Genomic DNA, 6,650 nt, shown 5'->3' with positions numbered 1-6,650 from the left:
CAGGATTTTTTGCACAACAGATCAATGAACTAGCTGTACCCTTATTAGAACAATTAGTGTCTCACAGGAAAAGTGTGCCCAGACACAACATTGTATTAAATGATAACAGCGAAAGAATAAGGCTTCTCCTCATTTTCCATATTATCTACCCTCTCCAGCTCTCGTTCTTCTTGTGAATGAAACTGTTCTCCCGATCCAAATACCTTCAAAAATATTTAAAATCCAAACTAAACCAAACCAACAAAGATTACACATTTGAAAACGCTGCCCTGAAAGACGGGTATGAGAGTTCCGGCAAGGTACACGCAGATCCAAGCCCTCCCACTATTTCCGATGGTGCTGGGACCTCTGGGGGTGCGGAGTGTCGCCGTCCCGCGACATTCCAGAAGTCAGCTGCCCAGCAACAGCGGTGGCAAGCAGACTTTCTCCTGGTCGCCCAGGGGCCTCTAGAAATGAGTGTGAGGTTCTAGGAAATAGTTCCAGAAACTCTTGCGCCTGGAGCCACTGGTGACGCCAGGCTGGTAACCGGAAGTAGTCATGGGTGGATCTGGTCTTTTTGTTCCGGAGCACCGCAGGTTTCTGCTTCCTGCTGTCTTTCCGGACCGGGGCTCTCAGAAGTGGTCCACCTGTTCTGAAGGGGACAGAGGAGCGACTAGAGGCAGGAGAAGAACCGGCAGAGACGTACACGATGGTTTAGAGAAGTGCCATTTGCGGATCATAAATAAGGTTTCAGAAGCTGGAAATTCTTTTGAATGGAGACTGCTTGTGGACTGACCTATTAGCAGAAAGCAGGACAGGTAAAAGTAAAATCCAGGAGTTAGGTAAACCAGTTAGCAAGTTACTGCTGTATTTAAGAGTGAGGCAATGGGCCGAGCAGTGGTGGCGCACGCCTTTAATCCCAGCACTTGGGAGGCAGAGGCGGGCGGATTTCTGAGTTCGCTGCCCGCCTGGTCTACAGAGTGAGTTCCAGGACAGCCAGGGCTACACAGAGAAACCCTGTCTCGAAAAACAAACAAACAAAAACAAAACAAAAAAGAGTGAGGCAATGGGGCTTGAATGGAGCAGATGGATGGGTCCAAGGTTACAGGTGAGGTGAGCACACGTGTGTGCACATGCCTACTGAAGGCAGAGCCAGTGTCAGATCCACGGAGCTAGGAGACTGCCAACAGGAACGAGGATGTGGTTAATAGCACCGATTCCTCTACCCCACACTCTACTGTCTTTCTTACAATCCTGTCCCTTTGCCCTCGTTAACCCTTTAAAGGTCCCGTATTTCTATCCGTAGATTCATTTGTCTGCAATGACTGCTTCTCTTGGATAGTTCCTATTGTATGTCTTCAGCTGGTATCTCAATACCTTAATCTCTTTAATTTTGGGAGTCTTAACAGGTTTCTAAAATTTGAAGAGTTCTTCAATGTTTTTCTGTCTCTTGCAGGGTCCCTGAGCCTTGCCCATCCTTTGGTAAAACATCTCTTCCTTAAACTCCCCTCAGTTAAATCCTTTGAGCATTTCATTGGGTTTCTTCTGAAATCTTGATCAAACCAGGTAGTTCAGATAGGGAAGGACTGAAACCCCCCTTTCCTGTCCATGTCCCTATCTCCCCAATTCCCACCCCCTTGCTCCACTTGTTAGGAGAACCACATGAAGACCAACCTGCACATTTGCTACAAATATGTAGGGAGTCTAGGTCCAGCTCCCACATACTCCCTGGTTGGTGGCCCAGACTCTGTGAGTTCCCATGGTTCCAGGGTTGTTGACTCTGTTGGTCTTCCAGTGGTGTCCCTGATCCCTCTGACATGCTACTTCTATCCCCAACTCTTCCACAAGACTCCCCAGGCTAAGCCTGATGTTTTGCTGTGAGACTCTGCATCAGCCTCCATCTGCTGCTGAATGAGGCCTCTCAGGAGACAACTGTGCTAAATTCTTGTCCGCAACCATAGCAGAATATTAGTAATAGTGTTAGAATGGGTCTCAAGTTGGAGCAGTCATTAATTGGCTGTTCCCTCAGTCTCTGCTCCATCTCTATCCCTGTACATCTTATAGACAAGACAAATTTTGAGTTAAATATTTTGTGGTGGGTGGAATGATGTCAGCATTCTTCCTCTGGAAGTCCTACCTGGCTACAGGAGGTGGCTACTTCAGTCTCTATATCCTCCCCCCTCCCACCCCGGTAGAATCTCAGCTAAGGTCTCCCCTGTAAACACCCAGTACCCTCTCCCATCCCAGTCCTCCAGCTAGTCACTGGAAATGCACCCCCCCCACTGATTTCCATTTTCACTCTCAGCCCTCTCCTGCCCGCTTCTCTCCCCACACCTGATGACCCTAATCCCCTCCTTACCTCCTCCCTTACACCGTTTCCTCTCCATCCACATCCAATGACTATTTAGTCTCCCTTTCTGAGAGAGATTTGCACATCCACCTTTGATATCCCCTTATTACCCAGTTTCTTTGGATCTGTGGACTATAGCATGGGTGTCCTGTACTTTACAACTAATGTCCATTTATAAGTGAGTACGTCCCTGTGGTGTTTGAGTGCTTGGCCCATGGGAAGCGGCACTGTTAGGAGATGTGGCAGTGTTGGAAGAAGTGCATCACTGTGGAGGTGTGGATGTGGGCTCTGAGAGCTTCCTCCCAGCTGCCTGGAAGACAGTCTTCTGGCTGCCTGCCCAACCGAGATGCGGAACTCTAAGCTCCTGCTGCAGCACCATCTGCCTGGATCGTGCAGTGCTTCCCTCTTGATGATAATGGACTGAACCTCTGAACCTGTAAGCCAGCCCCAAAAGAGTTGCCTTGGTCATGGTGTCTCTTCAATGCAATGGAAAGCCTAACTAAGACAGTAGCTCATACCAGGGACTAAAAGCAGTGATAGGCCTGACCATACTTTTGTTGGGAGGAATATGGACTTTGGGATACTGAGCAATAACATAGGTGTTTCTGGCTCTAGGTTCCTCACTCAGGGTAATATTCTCAAGTTCCATCCATTTCCCTGCAAAATTCATGATGTCTTTGTTTTTAATAGCTGAGGAATATTCCATTGTGTAGATGTACCAACATTTTTTTTTTATCCATTCTTCTGTTGAGGGACATATAGTTTGTTTCCAGTTTCTGGCTATTATGAATAAAGCTGCTATGAATAAGTTGAGCAGGTGTCCCTGTAGCATAGTGGGATATCTTTTGGTTACATGCCCAGGAGTGGTCTAGCTGGTTATTTAGGTAAAACTATGTCGAGTTTCCTGAGAAACTGCCAATTTGATTTCCAAAGTGGTTGTACAAGTGTGTACTCTCACTAGCAATGGAGGAGTGTTCCCTTGCTGCACATCCTTGCCAGCATGTGCTATCACTTGAGTTTTGGATCTTAGCCATTCTGGTGTGTGTAAGATGGAACCTCAGAGTTGTTTTGATTTGTGTTTCCCTAATGACTAAGGACACTGATCATTTCTTTAAGTGCTTCTTGGCTTCTGTTGAGAATTTTCTGTTTAGCTCTATGACCCATTTTTCAATTGTGTTATTTGAATTGTTGGTGTCTAGTTTCCTAAGTTCTTTATAAATTTTGGATATTAGCCCTCTGTTGGATATAGGGTTGGTAAAGATCCTTTCCCAATCTGTAGGTTGCTGTTTTTTCCTGTTGACAGTGTCCTTTGCCTTACAGAAGCTTTTCATTTTCATGAGGTGCCATTTATCAATTGTTGACCTTAGAGTCTGAGCCACTGGTGTTACATTAAGGAAGTACCAATGCATTCAAGGCTATTCCCCCACTTTCTCTTGTATTAGACTTTGTGTATCTGGTGTTTTGTTGAGGTAAAGCTGCAGTGTTTTAATACCACATCTTGGAAGCTCTATGACGGTTTCATCTACTCATTTTAGATATGATGATTCATCATTGCTGGTGTTTGCCCATTGCCACAGATGCTCATGAAGTAGTTTGGACCACTCTACCCTCTCTATGAGTGAGTTTCTCTCACCTTTTCTTTTGTAGCCCATGTCCAATAATTCACCTAACAGATATATTTTCAGTAGTTGCTTTGTCTCAAAACAGAAAAATTTTCTGTTTTGTTCAGGCTGATTTAAGACACTTGGGCTCAAAATGATCACCCCATTCCAACATCCCAGATAGCTAGACTTCAGGTAACACAGCACTGTACCCAGCACATTTTCAATCATAATGGTTGTTAGTCTATATTTCTGTAATTGTGTGTCTACATGCACACATGAGCGCTGATGTGTGTAAGACTAATCCTCCTTTTGCTCTTTAGCTGCTTTTTCCTCCTCCAGTGTCTGACAGCAGCAAGCAGTGGCAGTACCCAAGCAGCAGCAAGTGGCTTCCTGTAATGCAACATTCCCTGTACAGGCTGTGGCTCTTATGTGAGCAGCTAGTGTTACTACACTCGATCTGAGGTCTGATACCTGCAATCTGAGATGTTGCAACTCTTTGGAACTGTTCTGGGGACTAGGGCCTGAAGGGTCTGTTCTCTGGCTCCTCATAGCCTCTTGTCAGTGTTCTCTACTTACTCCTGTCCTTCCTGCTCCCATTCCTTTCTTCCTTCTGTCCTGGCCACTGTCAGAACTGTTTGGCAGCTCCTGTTGTTACCAGTAGCTGCTGCTAGGACATTTTGGGTTACCTGCCTCTTTTGGAATAGCAAAGGAGAGTGTGGGATACCCAAGTGCTGTTCAGAAACTGAGCAGGGATCAGAATCACTTAGGGATAGACAGTATTCTCACTAGCACAGGATGCTTAGAGTGAATGGGCTCTCCAGGCAGGAACAGAACCACCAGTGAATGTTGGTTTATGAGAGCCACAGATGGGTGGGCTGCCAGATCTTTGGCTGCCAAACTGCAGCTACTGGAACTTTGTGCCAGAAAGCCAAGGGTTTAGGAATACACACTAGAAACTGGAAGCTTGGTGGTATTAGCCCTGGGGACAGCTCAAGGTCTGTATTTCAGTAGTATAGGGCTCTGTGACTCCTAAGATGCCCATAGTTTTTCAGTTATCAAGTTGTTCTCCTGTCTGGATCACTTTCTGTGGAACCTGTGGATCAACCCATGTCCAGGACATCTGCCAGTTCCTGTGGCTGTCCTTGTGTAGCTGGCAAGGCACTCTAAGGCTACTTCATACTGCCTGTGTTTTCTGAGCTTATTTCCTTGAGTTCCCAACTATCTTATCCAGCATTACTGAGAATAGACAAGAAAAGGCCTGGAGAATTCTTTCTTGACTTCATTTTGCTATGCCAGGAAAGGTAACACTGGTGAGTCTCTCTCTCCCAGTGGATTCACTGAGCACACTCGAACTGCCTGCTTATCATTCCCTAAGGATATTTGGAGCTTTCATAGCCATTTGTGTGGCCAATCAGAGTTAGTCAAGTTTATACTTTAGATTAGCCACAGCCTTCCTACCAGTCATGATAGTTCCTCACAGGGGATATATGTGTTTGTGAAGATACATTACAAGTACATCAAAGACATGTATGTTACATAACTATTGAGTACTGATTGATTCTGCAAAAGCAATCACACATGCTATGGCTTTGAGTGATGTTGAGGGCATCATCCTTAATGATGAAAAGTCCTTGGTGATGCATATCTTTGTCCTGAGACTTGAAATCTAAGGAGACAGCTATCAGACCTGAGGATAGAAATTCCACTCTGAGGGAAAAGAAGGTAACTTTTTTACAATCAACACTTAGTTTCACATGCATCACACTGAACACTGAGATTGAGGGGGAAACTAATTCGGTTCTCTTTTTCTTAGTCAACAGAAGCTTCTAGAAGAAACAAAACAAAGCAGAGCAAAGAGGCAGAAGAGTCCAGCCTGGAGACCTTTGTGGAGTGTGCATGTGTGTGTGTGTGTGTGTGTGTGTGTGTGTGTGATGCTGAGAAAGGTTTAACCGGCTCCCACTCTCACCCTGGATGTTGGATATATGCAATCTGTGTTACAGATCAACAGATAAGTAAAAACAGAATTTTCCTTTTAGAAGTATATTTATTAAGAATAGCTTTTGTGAAAATCTGAAAAAGTCTTAAATAATTTTTTAATTGTGTGGAGGACTGTACTTATGAGCTGGTGCACATGGGGACAGAGGAGAGCATTGCATCCCTGCAGCTGGAGGTCCAGGTGTTTGCTGGGTTCTGTGAAGAGAACCCAGGTCCTTTTTTAGAACAGTGAACATTTAAACCACATAGTCATTTCTCTAGCCCTGTAAGTTACAAAAGATTAGACTATTTTTAGTAAATTGAAACCCAGATCCTAATGATGAACCCAAAATAGCTCTAACATAGACCTCGATGTGCTAGAGCCAGGAGAATAAGAGGTACAGGGACTTGTGTGAGCATGATCTGGCTTGGACATGTTACCCATTGATCAGGGATTGATTTGGGTGATCTGACTGGCTAGGCAGGTGCTGCTTTTTCCCCCTCTCCACTCCACATGAGCCCCATCCTTGCTCAAAGAGGAGACAGAGGAGGAACATTCTCTGGGGAAGTGTAAAGGACTAGCAATGCTTCTCTACTAGAACCTCCCAACAAGCTTGCAATATCTATTTCAAGAGAATGTAGCTTAGTTTTCAGGAACCTAGGCACATCTAAATGAGTTACTACATGTGGCAGTGTATAAACAAACAAGCAAACAAACATCTTAGTGCCTAGAAAAGGCATCT

General features: G+C 45.0%; 1 long non-coding RNA gene across 1 annotated transcript; it reads left to right on the top strand.

Annotated features, from left to right (window-relative positions):
• Positions 1–603: 603 nt before the first annotated feature.
• On the top strand, positions 604–5,971 carry LOC114614060. The gene is made up of 2 exons (XR_003710268.1): positions 604–797; positions 5,747–5,971. It is a non-coding gene; the product is annotated as an uncharacterized LOC114614060 (long non-coding RNA).
• The last annotated feature ends 679 nt before the right edge of the window (positions 5,972–6,650 follow it).

The sequence above is a fragment of the Grammomys surdaster genome, unplaced genomic scaffold (assembly GCF_004785775.1).
Source record: "Grammomys surdaster isolate TR1022 unplaced genomic scaffold, NIH_TR_1.0 126298, whole genome shotgun sequence".
NCBI classification, from domain to species: domain Eukaryota; kingdom Metazoa; phylum Chordata; class Mammalia; order Rodentia; family Muridae; genus Grammomys; species Grammomys surdaster.
Note: the sequence above shows the minus strand (reverse complement) of the source record. Positions and strands in the feature narration are given on the sequence as shown.